Raw genomic sequence first — 13,718 nt, 5'->3', positions numbered from 1 at the left:
ATAGTTCACAAGAGTGTATCTAAATTTCTTAACACAATTTGTCAGACTCACAATAGCATCTTCCTGTAAAAAATGGTTAGAGCTGAGACAAGTAAGAGACAAAACCTGATCTCTTCCAATGACAATAAAGTTTGACTTGATTAAAGTGACAGTGTAGGGTAAGATACTGACTAAGGATACAAACAAAGGGACCAGGTCTTTCTGACATCCCTGCATTTTCATTAAGTGCAATGTAAAATGTATATACAAATTACCCACTATGCAAATATCTCATTTAAACTGAAAAATGGTTTGAAGAAAACAGCAATTTTACAATAACTAAATTGATGGTGTAAACACAAACCAGGGGAGCACACAGTATATTACTTTTTAAAAATGATGAAATAACTGGAGAGCCAGGAAAATAAAATTCCTATCTCTCTTCCAAAACTTTACATAATCCTTCAAAAGAACTCAGGGCTTAAATTACTCTAAATTTTGAGAAAAAGAAAAGTTAAGCTAATGAATAGCATTGATCCTATGAGTAGACTCTTATTATTTCTTTTTTCTTCTGGTACTAGAGGTTGAACCCAGCTCCTGCACGCGCCAGGCAAGCCCTCTTCCCTCAGCCCCTAAGTGGCCTGTTGATTTTGACTGCTATTTTAAGTGGTAGATGGTTCAGTGAAAAGAAAACGTCTATCAGCACGTAAATTTGGATAACAGAATTTCTAAAATGGCAAATGGCATTTGCCAAGTATACTGAATTATGAATATTTTACAGCTCCAAACTGTCATACAAAACTGCTTGTAAAACAGCCTTCACAGTGTTAACCAAACACACAGAAAGGAGCAGGAGGGTATGGCAGAAAAGAGAGACTTTGGAGTTGATTCCACCTCACTGTGAACTGTGAGCCATTTCTTGAGTTAGGCAGCAATGATTGTCAATGGCCTGACCCATGAATTAAGTCTAGAAAGTTTATTAAACACGAAATATACAATATGGCTAGCATCGTGTTCAGTATGTACTAAGTGTGCATCTATTCTTTAAGACAGGAAACAGAACCAGGCTCCTGAATTTGAAAAACATAGAGGTACATATAGATAGCAATCAATAATTTTTTAGTGCTTGTGCTACTGAAATGACCCCAGAGGAGCCAACAACCTTGGGTGAGGGGACACAGCAGTTCTTCCTTTGGCTTGTGACCATGCTGTCTTTGGTGGCTTCTTCCATCATGCAATGTCTTCTGATAGTTTTAGGAATAGTAGCCCTTATAGCTGTTTCATTCATCTCCACCATGTAACATCAGCAGCAGCAGTCAGGTGTGTTAATGCACATGCTCAGAGCAAAGAAGGTGTCTCCTTCTTACTGAACATGTAATAGCTTCTTATCTCTTGCTTAGTCTTGCCCCTGGCTGAATGGAAGAACCTGTAATTTCAGCTTATAAATTTGAACTTGGACAAGTACTTCCACATTCAAATGTAGGGCATATTCTAAATGTGCACCTTGGACAGAATGTTGAGGGATGCAATAAGAGGTATTTCAGGACAAATTAGAATCCCAAAGAAGCTCTTCAAAATATCTCCTCTGCTGCCCTATTGCTAGTAGAACGGTTTTCATTGGAACCAGGCCTTGGTTTTATTCTTAGCACCAAAGATTAATATACAATCGTTATGAGTAATTCAATGTCTTAAGCTGAAGGCACTCAGTGATGGGAGAGGAGAGACCAGGAGATGAAGATAGATGAGGGGCATAATGGGCAACATAACGAAGGCCAAGAAAAACATTCATCTCCTTCATAGTCGTCTGAGATAGAAATAGTGGTGTGGAACTATTTTCCCAACTACAGTTTGGAAAACTTTCTTGAAAGATAGTCAATAATATACAATAGGATACTATTTATATAAACCATGCAGACATAAAATAATGCTGTGTGTACATATGTAGTGTGGACATGTGTGTGTACATGCATGGAACCTGGGAATGTGCATACATAGGTTAGAGAAGGACATCAGGTTTCCTCCTTTATTGCTTCTTCTTCTATCTTATTTCTTTGGGGCAGGGTCACTGGTCAGAATGGCTGATAAGTACACCCCAGTGAGCCTCCTGTCCCCAGCTCTGGGGTTACAGGCACAAGTGGCCATATATGGCTTTTTACATGGGTGCTTGGGGTCTAATTCATGTCTTGGTGCGTATGCAACAACTATTCTTATACATTGAGCCATCTCCCACCCTGAGGAATGCTTTTTTTTTGAAGAAGAGACTATATTAGGGTATACAGTCAACTACCTTGGAAATACTTGCTTTAAAAGATAGATATTGTAGTCAAATATAGATGTGCTTTAAAATAACTGAATAAAATTGAAGAAAACTAAAATGCATCAATTCAACCCTTTAAAAATTATACCATCATGTATTATGATATGCAAAAAGTCTAAACAAAGCCTTTCCTTTATGTAATATTAATAAATATCCTTCTAAAGTTTTATGGTGGAGGGAACAAATCCTTCTTCCATGCCCATATATTCCCCCACTTCTGAAACCTTCAGAGCTGACTTACAAAGGCTTAGAAAACAAATAGCAAGCCTGTAAAGTATAAGGCAATATTATAGTTTTATAATACAATTAAATACATATCATTTATAATTATTTATAAGTAATTTTATTAAATTATGTTCAAGGCAAGCTTTAAATTCCATAACACTGAGATACAATGTGCAGATGTGTGGGACAAAGCCCAGAGTTGCAGCAGCAGCTCCCGGCACACAAACTCCATGAGGAGCTTAACAGACTGAAAGTCATAAGACGGGAAGAATACTGACGGTTTGGAGCTTTAAAAATGATTAAATTGGTTTGCTATTGTTTCCCTGACTCTATAGGGACTGACTTTATGTCTTTTATCATTTTTAAACATTTTTTTATCTGCTAGAGAAACTCACATATCTCTTGCTACAACGATGGAGCTATTTTTGAGGCTTGCCAATTTTTTCAGGCCTGCAGCCTTTAAACCTTCCCTCTTTGTCAAATAACACTTCTGAGACTGACATTTTTACATAGGTGGACCTGAGAAGGTATGATGAAAGTGAGAGATGGCAATATAATTATGCTATGATATATACATATGGTCTATAAATCCATCATTTACAAGAAGAATTAGTTACACTGACACACATGCTCATGGGCACATAGAATAAAGGTGTGAAACAAGGTATAGAAAGTGATATTGAAGAGATTCTTTTTTTTTCCCCCAGCTTTTGAATAATGGCTTTACTGAAATAATGATCTTACATGAAACAAGACCACAAAGCAAAAGATGTTTTGGTTCCATTAAGATGTGACATCCAGTGAGAATTACTTCAACATAGTATTTATTGCATTTGTTTACATTCTCTCTCTTGCATGTGTTTTAGAACAATATTGCTGCATTAGTATATGTAATTATATATGTGCACATGTGGCATATGCCTTTACATGTGGATATACAGTGGACATGCAAAAGCTTTTTTAGCAGTACATGACGACAATTTGAAGACCGGTTCCTGCTCAAACTGATGACCCTCTGAAGAGATTCTTAACACTGAGAAGTTAGGAGCTATTTTTCAATAATTTTAACAATTATATAAATGAGGGAAAATAGACTGTGTCCCATTTGAAAGGCTTCAGGCAGCTCATTTATGGTATGATGATCTGCAGTGGAAGGCTAAGAAAATGGCTCAATCAGTAAAGTTCTTGTCACAAAAGCTCAAGGACCTGAGTTGGAATCCCAAATGCCAGGAGGTCATGACAGCCAGTTTATAATCCTAGTAATTGAGAGGCAAAGACAGGGCATTCCCAGGATAAGTTAGCTGGAGAGCTAGACTAGCTGAATCAGTGAGCTCTGGATTCAAGTGAGAGAACCTGTCTCAAAAAAATAAAATATGATAGACAGCAAGGAATATATTCCACTTCAACTTCTGGCCTTTGCTTACATGGTCATAAACATGCACACATACCCCTATACATATGTACCCACACACATGTGAATATGCATACACACATGCTCACTAAATGCACATACACACAAACAAAAAGAAAATTTATAAGAAAATATTGAGACCATGTAAAATTTAGAGACATTTGCCAATGAACAATTGTTGCATATGTGAGCAATTAAAATCAATTATAGTTTTTTCAGAATTTTCAGGAAAGAAAAAAACAAGGGCTGAGGAGATTGCTCTCTGGTCAAAGGTGCTTGTTTGCAAACTCTTCTGGCCCAGGTTCAATTCCCCAGTATCCATGTAAAACCAGATTCACAAAGTAGTGAATGCATCTGGAATTTGCCTGGCAGTATACTCTGTGTCTTAATGCAAATAAATAAATAAATAATATTTTCAAAGTTTTATTATTTATATGTTTATTTGAGAGAGGGAGACAGAGAATGGACATGCAAGGGCTTCCAGCCACTGCAAACAAATTCCTGACTCATATGCCACATTATGCATCTGGCTTATGTGGGTACTGAGGAATCAAACCTGGGTCCTTAGGCTTCACAGGCAAGCACCTTAACTGTTAAGCCATTTCTCCAGGCCTAAAAAATATTTTTTTTTTTTGGTTGTTCGAGGTAGGGTCTCACTCTGGTCCAGGCTGACCTGGAATTAACTCTGTCATCTCAGGGTGGCCTTGAACTTGTGGTGATTCTCCTACCTATGCCTCCCAAGTGCTGGGATTAAAGGTGTGCACCACCATGCCCAGCTCCTAAAAATATTTTTAAAAGCCCCCCCCAAAATACAGATATGTAGCACTGACAAACCCAAAGTAAAATATAAGTACTTCAGAGAACTGTAAGTATCAAAGACACCAATTATACCTAACTAGTTTGGAATGTCACTATTAGTAATTTATTAGCTGAGTGATTCCTGCAAATTTCTTGACTTTCCAAAATTTGGTTTCTTCACTTATAAAATAAATATGTTGGGCTAAGGAGATGGCTCCAAAGTTAAAGGAATTGCTTTGAAAAGCCTGCAGGCCTGGGTTTGATTCCCCAGAACCCACATAAAACCAGATGCACAAAGTGGCACATGTATCTGGAGTTTGTTTATGGTGGTAGGAGGCCCTAGAATATTCTTAATCTCTCTCTCTCTCTCTCTCTCTCTGTCTCCCTCTCTTCCTCTTCCTCTCCCTTTCTCAAATAAATTAAAGTGTGGTGTCCCTGGATCCTCAGGAGGCCATTGCACACTGGCTCCCCTGAGGTGTCCAGGCAACTGTGGAGTAGGGTCTTGAGTGGCAGTGAATGCAACAGGGGGAAACACCCAGGAAACGGCTTCAGAGAACAGCTCATTTATTTGTCAGGGGGCTGAGTTTTTATAAGCAGGCGAGAGAGAGGGGGAAGACGGTCCTAAGAGGGCTGATAGGTTCAAAGGTTGCTTGCTGATGCCTAGGGATGTTCATTCCAGCATGTAGGGAGAGAGTCAGGTGATCTATGTAGTGGCAAGAAGAGGCGGGGTCACAGGAGGATGGTCTGTGTGAAGGCTGCTGGATGATACCATATAAGCAGTTTGCTAGGCAACTGGCCAAAGGTCACAGGGCTATGAGCTAAGCCTAAATTGAGGTGTCCAGGGCTGGGGAGGAAGTGGCCTCCTGTAGCCCAGGGGCCCTTTGTTGTGTCTGACAGCTTAGGTTTGCTTTAACTCGGGGCCCTGCCTGTGCCTAATATAAAAGTATTTTTAAAATAAAATAAAATGTGCATACTAATGCCCCCAGAACATGTTACTTTTGCAAAGGTGAGCATACTGGGGGGCATAAGGCAGGTGCACGGTCAGTGGTGATCTTGAGGAAGTGATGCCAATAGTGTGTGGGAGCTCCCAGCTGGAGACTGACAGACTCTAAGTCGGTACTACTTCCTCTGGGCCAACAACCTGACCAATGGTCATTTTTATTATTCCAATTTTTTCAAAGCAATATGGGCCTGGAGAGTTGGCTTAGCATTTGAGGCACTTGCTAGCAAAGCCAAAGGACCCAGATTCAATTTCCTAGGACCCACGTAAGCACATGGTGGCACATGCAAAAACAAAAGAATGCTTCACATAAACATACTCCTATGTAGCCAAATACTTCACTATTAATTAACAAAATAGCATGCAAGACCTGAGGAGAACATTGGGTGTCCTTGCTTATTGCTCATCCATGCAGTGGCTACAGGCCCTGGCTTGCCCAGTCTCTCTCTACCCTCACTTCTTCTGTCTGAAATAATAAATAAAAAAGCAATATGGAATAATGAAATAACAAAAATATAACACTACTAACTACAGTATTTTATAGAGAACTACAAGTAATGCTTGATTCCAATGTTATACAATTTTCTTATTAAATTTAAAATTCCTGACAATTTTAAGTAAATCGTTGCAGGAAATTGTCATGTTGCTTTAACATGGCATGATTTTATTTCTCATAGTTCATAAAAGTCCCACTTTTCATAGTACCTGATAATAAAAGTTGTAAAGTTTAAGTTTAACCTTTTAGAAAGGTAAGTTTATACAAAAATAAGGCTGAATGACATGCACATACTTACATATTTTTAAAACAAGCACACCATATAAAGAGTACAATGAATAGATTTTATCTTCATGTGAGATTAGAAATAATGAGTCATCCATTATTCTGGCTTACTGTCTATGGCTAGGCAGACACATTTTGGAGTCATAATTTTGAAGAATTCAATGATGGAATGTTTGCCAATCCACTTAGCTTTGTTTCAAACCCTGTGAACACTTTAAGTAATCCATCCTCAATTGCATCTAACTTTAAGATTCATTGCACTTGCAGAGATGCGTAACACCTCAGACATATGAAAGGTAATGTCCTAGATAACCTTCAAGGAGCTGTTTCTCTCACGCTCTTGTCCAAAGCAACTCATTGCCAAAATAACCCCCTTTCCCTGCTAAGATGCTGTGAGGATGCAGTCCTCAGCTAGTAAGGACCTTGTCCTACTTGTCCTCATTGGGCCAAGCCTTCACTGCCAAAACAGGAAAGTGTTGCTCATGCTCTGCAGTCTATTTGCAATTTTCAATTCCTTTCAATACTGCTAAATAGAGTAACTTGCACTTCACATAATGAAGATAAATTATCTGAATACTGAAAAAGCATCCAGAAATGAATGGTAAGGAGGGAAGCATCACATGGGTCTTGCCTTGGGAGAGATTCCTACACATTCTTAGATAAAGTGACATGAAATGACTCAAACACATTATGAAATTTTCTTAGCTTTGCATTTTTCATTAAAAGCACCTGATCCTAATCCATAAAATTTTCAAAGAAAAGGTAAATCATTGATAGCAAATTTTTCCTGGTAAAAAGAAAGTCCAAATGGCATGAACATAATTAAAACATGAAAGACTAAATTCTTAAGGATGTGACATTAAAGATACACCTTGCTTTTTAAAAATACTACTCTTTGGGGCTGGAGAGATGGCTTAGCGGTTAAGTGCTTGCCTGTGAATCCCAAGAACTCTGGTTCGGGGCTCAATTCCCCAGGACTCACGTTAGCCAGATGCACAAGGGGCCGCATGCATCTGGAGTTCGTTTGCAGTGGCTGGAAGCCCTGGCACGCCCATTCTATCTCCCTCTCTCTATCTGCCTCTCTCTGTCTTTCTCTCCCTCTCTCTCTGTCACTCTCAAATAAATAAATAAAAATGAACAACAACAACAACAACAAAAATACTACTCTTTGGTGTATTAAGCTGAACTCCAATATCCTGCAGTTTGGCATCCATCTTTAAAAAGCATAAACATTATTTTGCATCCAAAAGTTCAAAAAGGTTTCACAAATAATTGCTTAATTTCATCAGACTGATAAGTAGCAAAAGGTCTAACCAGTTTTCCAGTAATTAATAATAAATTTTTGTTTATTACTATTGGAATTTTTTTATTTGCACTGAGGCACTTTATGAATAACAGGGCCCCTGAAAGTAAAAGTGAGGGATGTTTTTAAATTTTTTGTTCATTTTTATTTATTTATGAGAGAGAGAGAGAGAGAGAGAGAGAGAGAGAGAGAGAGAGAGAGAGAGAGAATGTGTGCACCAGGGCTTCCAGCCACTGCAAACAAACTCCAGACGTGTGTGCCCCCTTGTGCATCTGACTAACGTTTGTCCTGGGGAACCGAGCCTTGAACTGGGGTCCTTGGGCTTCACAGGCAAGCGTTTAACCACTAAGCCATCTCTCCAGCCCATGATGGATGTTTCTGGGCATAAAAGGGGAGAATCTGGGTCATTCTACTTTACTAGACATCAGAACAGTCAGAGGGGCTGGCCTTTCCTTACCTTATTCTACCTACATTTCCCTCCCTAAATTTCCTTTTCATTAAACCTGAATCCTTCCCTATATCTCTTCTTTCCTAAAGGAATGCCCCTTTCTTACAAGGGATAAGAATAATTCCCTTCCTTGGAGGATTAAAACCTAATCTTATATCTAGAAACATGACCCTGGGGCTGGTTAGTTCTACCCCCATCAATCAAGCACCTAAAAAAGACTCTAATCTAGGTCTCTTAAGTGGGATTTTCCATTTCTGGAAACCCCCTCCTGCTTATAAGAACTTTTACCTTTTTTAAACTTTTTACAAACATTATTTATTTGAGACAGAGAGAAAGATGCTATATATAGATATAGATAGATGATAAATATAGATATAGATGATGAGATAGATGAGATGGAGATACATAGGTAGATATAGATAGATGATATAGATAGATATGGATGATATAGATGGAGATGGAGAATGGGTGTGCCAAAATCTTTAGCTACGGCAAATGAACTCCAAATGCATGTGCCACCTTGTGCATGTGGCTTTATGTGAGTACTGGGAATTGAACTTGGGTCTTTTGGCTTTGTAGACAAGAACATTAACCACTAATAAATATCTTCAGCCCAAGCTCTGACCTTCTTCCTTCTCTTAAATTCTGTCCATAACCTAAGAAAGTCTCTACAATTCTACCCTCTGGTCTGTGGATTTCAATTCTTTGACTGCATAAGAGCCTGGAAGCCACTGACTCAGTGGAAGTTTTGTGTGACCATGACAGTCTAGAGCCCTAACCCCTGGGTTAAAGCCCAGCCAAGGGCTGGAGAGATAGCTTAGCGGCTAAGCTCTTGCTGTGAAGCCTAAGACCCTGGTTCGAGGCTCGATTCCCCAGGACCCACGCTAGCCAGATGCACAAGGGGGCTCACGTGTCTGGAGTTCGTTTGCAGTGGCTGGAGGCCCTGGTGAGCCCATTCTCTCTCTCTTTCTCTCTCTCTCTCTCTCTCTGCCTCTTTATCTCTCTGTCTGTCTCTCTCAAATGAATAAATAAAAATTGAATAAATTTTCAAAAAATGTTAAGTTAAAAAAAAAAGCCCACCCCAAAAGCTGAGAAAGGCACTAGTATTCTGAAAGACACCCTGGATTTCCATATCAGCATAACAAGAACCACAATCTTTAAGGCTTTATTTTATAAGATGAATGCTCACACATCGGCAATATAGATCCTAGGTTGTTTGCTGCTCATCAGCATCTACTCAGTCTTCCTCATAGGAAGTAATGAGAGTAGGAAAAGAATTTCACAGAACTTCATGCTAGCTCATCTTCAACACATGGTCTTAAAGGTATATTGAATGACTACAAAATGTACATTACAAAGACATATTTTATATTTTGTTTGACACTTGGAGAGAACATAAACATTCTAGGACTTATTTCTGAATCTTACTTTGTGCTTTTATTAAATGGCCCTTATTTTATACATGTAACATTTCTTTCTTTTTTGTTTTTTCAACATAGGGTCTCACTCTAGCCCAGGCAGACATGAATTTACTATGTAGTCTCAGGCTGGCCTTGAACTCACAGCGACCCTTCTACTTCTGCCTTCCAGATGCTAGAATTAAGGGCATGTGCCACCACACCCAGAGGTTTTTTTTTATTATGGCAAAATATTTACAAATAAACACAGAAATATGATGAGTATTTCCATGAGAAAAGCCAAGAAATGGTTTAATGAAGTGTAATAGATGCCCCTTATAAGCAGTTCAAAAATAGAGAAGTTGTAATGGCAATTTTACATCTGACAGGTGAGAAAAAAAATTAGGTGATAAATGGTAGAGGGAAACAAATCTAACTTTGATGCAAAAGTATCAAAGCTATCTCTAAAACAGTTTAAAGTATCTATATTTGTGGAACAGGGTGGGTTCTGACTTGCTTCAAACTTAATTTTGAGATTCAAGCGGGTATTAGAGATTTAGTGTCTATTCAATGTGTCATTCTTAAAGTGGTTTGACAAGAGACAAAACAAAAAGGGGCTGGAATATTATTTAGGTAATGTCCTGTTTAAGTTTTCCTTGTCAATTCTGGTCATTTGTTTCAATAAATTCTTGTTTCTTTATGTATGTTAAAAATTATAATGTTAGCAATATTTTAAAGTCCTATATTCTGTACACTGAACATAGTCTAGGAAATATTTTTCAAATAATCCATTCTTATGTTTTAGTAGATAATAAATACCAGCCCTTACAAAAATACTTCACAAAGGTCATATGAACTGATGGATATTTTAGTTATTTTAGTCTTCTTTACAATTTATCATTTCCTCTAAAACATATTAATTTATACATTAACATCAAACTATCAATTCAAAATGGACAAGGAAGACACAAATTCAATAATCAGATATACTTAGAAATTTGAAGAGAGAGATTTTCCAGGAGAGAATTATTAAACAGATGCTAATAAACCAACAATTATCAGAAATAAATGCTTTACCTTGTAACATATTTCTTAACGATTGTTTAAATCCAAAAGTTGGATTCTTATTAAATGTACTTTCTAGAAGTTAGAAGTTTTTTTTTTTTTTTGAAGCCTGCTAAACTAGTGACTCATGGCAGACACCTTCAGCCCCAGTCTCTTTCTGTTGCTATATATTCATATCTTTACTCACCTACAGAAATGATCTAGAGGCATTTCAAGCTGCAGATGCCAAAATCTAAATTTTCCTACTCCTTTTCTATTCATGTTCTCTAGCCCGATTAAGTTTTATAATTATGAAGCTATATTGTATTCAAGCTACATTTGAAACATATACTTACAAAAACTACAAATTTGAAAAAAAAAATGCATTTTATGAAACAAGACCACTTACAGCTTTCATTTTGTATTTTTCCCAAAAACCACATTTTGTTGGCCAACTGCTTCATTAAATAAGTTCTTAAACAAACAACACTGAAAAGTCACATGCAGGCTGACTCCTATTCAAGAGGAAAGGAAAGTCTTCTTTTTTTAGTACAGACTCTGTACCATCTAGTAAATTAAGCTGTAAAGTGCTGAGAAGAAAGGGGTGGAGGAGTTGGCTCAGGGAGTAAGTACTTGCTGTGAAGGCATGAGGACCCAAGTTTGGATCCCTGATGCACATGCCAGGCTAGGTGGGCATTCCTGTTATCCCAGCACTGGCGAGGCAGAGTCAATAAAACACCGAGGCAGTCTGCTAAATTAAGATTACCTTCCTCACAGATGCCTCCTGAGAGTTTGCATGATTCTCCTCCTGCCTTACCTCTACCACTTCAACAAAAGTCCCTTCATGCCAGCTTTTCTATCAGCTCACCAAGGTTTGTCCTCCTCAAGGACAACATTCATATCAAAGAAATTCCTTTATTCCTCCTAATCCTCAAGTTTCAATTTCTGTCATGCCTTAACCTTACTTACCTGTTATAAAGTCAAAGGATAAAATGAGTTATATTCTTAAAAAGAAAGGGTGTGGGGCTGGAGAGATGGCTTAGCAGTTAAGCGCTTGCCTGTGAAGCCTAAGAACCCCGGTTGGAGGCTCGGTTCCCCAGGTCCCGCGTTAGCCAGATGCACAAGGGGGCGCACGTGTCTGGAGTTCGTTTGCAGAGGCTGGAAGCCCTGGCGCGCCCATTCTCTCTCTTCCTCTATCTGTCTTTCTCTCTGTGTCTGTCGCTCTCAAAAAAAAAAAAAAATTAAAAAAAAAAAAAGAAAGGGTGTGTCTCACCCCATTATACCTCAAAAGGGCCCCAGCTGAAACTAAGAATAATTGGCCAAACAAGCAACACCTACCTCATCACTGAAGCAGACCAAAAATGAACCCAACATGACTCATGGAAATTTTGTGGAAGAGGGGGCAGAAAGAATGCCAGAACCACACGTTGGGTCATGATATGCAGAGACATTTCTCCTACTCATAACTGTGGGCTAACTCCACAATGCATGACCCATACACCTCGACAAGGAGGGGCCGGGGGAGGGGGTAGGACATGGACAAGCCTAACAACTATACCAACTTGACTGTATTCACTGAGTACAAAACTAATTAATAAAAATTTAATTAATTAAAAAAAGAAAGGGTGTTAGTGATGGGTAATAACTTCATAGCTTATCTTACAGGTAAAACTTGGAAGACAAAATAACCAACATTTATAGTATAAAGATGAAGATCTTTGAATCTTTTAATCTCTCTCTCCTTTGTTTTCTGTTCTTTTCTTTTTGGGTCCTTTTGTCTAGTTTCGTTTTGTCGAGATGGGGACACACTATGCACACCCTGCTGGCCCCAAACTCATACTCCTCTTGCCTCTGCCACCTTCGTGATGGAGTTGCTGGTGTACCCTGTTAGAACTGAGACACTCCATGTGGCAGGCCACATCCAGTCTCTATAGGCTTCCTCCCCTCCTAGCTCTCCCCAAAACAAAACCTCTCCTTCCTGTGATGCCCAGACTCAGAGCTAACTTGACCACAGACAATTAACATAAATCAGCTATCCATCAGGAATGCACTAACTTCTTTCCTTCCCTTAGAAATCAACAAAAGCACACATGTTGCTTTATTTGGGAATGGAGTACTAGAAATTTTCTTCAGACCCCTGTCACGTAGTCTGCAGTGTTAAGAAAACTCTTACCTATGCCAGGAGTGGTGGCACACGCCTTTAATCCCAGCACTCAGGGGGTAGAAGTAGGAGGATCACTGTAAGTTCAAGGCCACCTTGAGATGGACTAGAGTGAGACTTTACCTCAAAAATAAAAAGAAAGAAAGAAAGAAAGAAAGAAAGAAAGAAAGAAAGAAAGAAAGAAAGAAAGAAAGAAAGAAAGAAAGGGAGAAAGCAAACAAGCAACCAAGCTCTTACCTAAACTCAGCCCAGCCTTTCTCTTGAAACCTCTGCCTTCTCTTTGCCCTAAAAAACCTAATGTGTATCACACCTAGTCTAAAACTATTTATCCTTTAGAGAGTGAGATTAATACAGTGGGCTGTCATGGTTCCCAAGTCTCATTATCTTTGACTGTTTCCTCTCAGAGTATTCCTATATGGATGCTAACTACGGTAAGTATCAATACTTAATCAGAAACTAGGATACCATTGTTCCTATTTTGTGCTGACAGTAACTATTTTTTTCTTTTGAGCTAGGGGATCTCACAATGTATCTCAGGCTGGCCTTGAACTTGCAGTCCTCCTGCCTTAGACCCCCAGAACTGGAATTATAGATAGACATCACCATGACCTGCTTCAAAATAATGTTTAACTGTGATTGGGTAAGTTCGCTGAGAATGATCTGTTCCAGGTTCAACCATTTTTCCTCAAATTTCTTTATGTCATTATTTCTTACTGCTGTATAGAATTCCATTGTGTAGATATACCACATCTTTGTTATCCATTCTTCTAATGATGGACATCTGGGTTGATTCCAGCTTTTAGCTATTACGAATTGAGCTGCTACAAACATGGTTCAGCAAATCTCTCTGGCTT

At 38.6% G+C, this 13,718-nt stretch overlaps 1 protein-coding gene across 1 annotated transcript in view; it reads right to left on the bottom strand.

Moving 5' to 3' along the window:
- Gpr158 (G protein-coupled receptor 158) overlaps positions 1 to 13,718 on the bottom strand; it is a 344,357-nt gene that overhangs the window by 103,809 nt on the left and 226,830 nt on the right. The window lies entirely within an intron of this gene.

Source organism: Jaculus jaculus, chromosome 5 (assembly GCF_020740685.1).
Source record: "Jaculus jaculus isolate mJacJac1 chromosome 5, mJacJac1.mat.Y.cur, whole genome shotgun sequence".
Taxonomy (NCBI): Eukaryota; Metazoa; Chordata; class Mammalia; order Rodentia; family Dipodidae; genus Jaculus; species Jaculus jaculus.
This window is presented reverse-complemented; position numbering and strand designations above follow the sequence as displayed.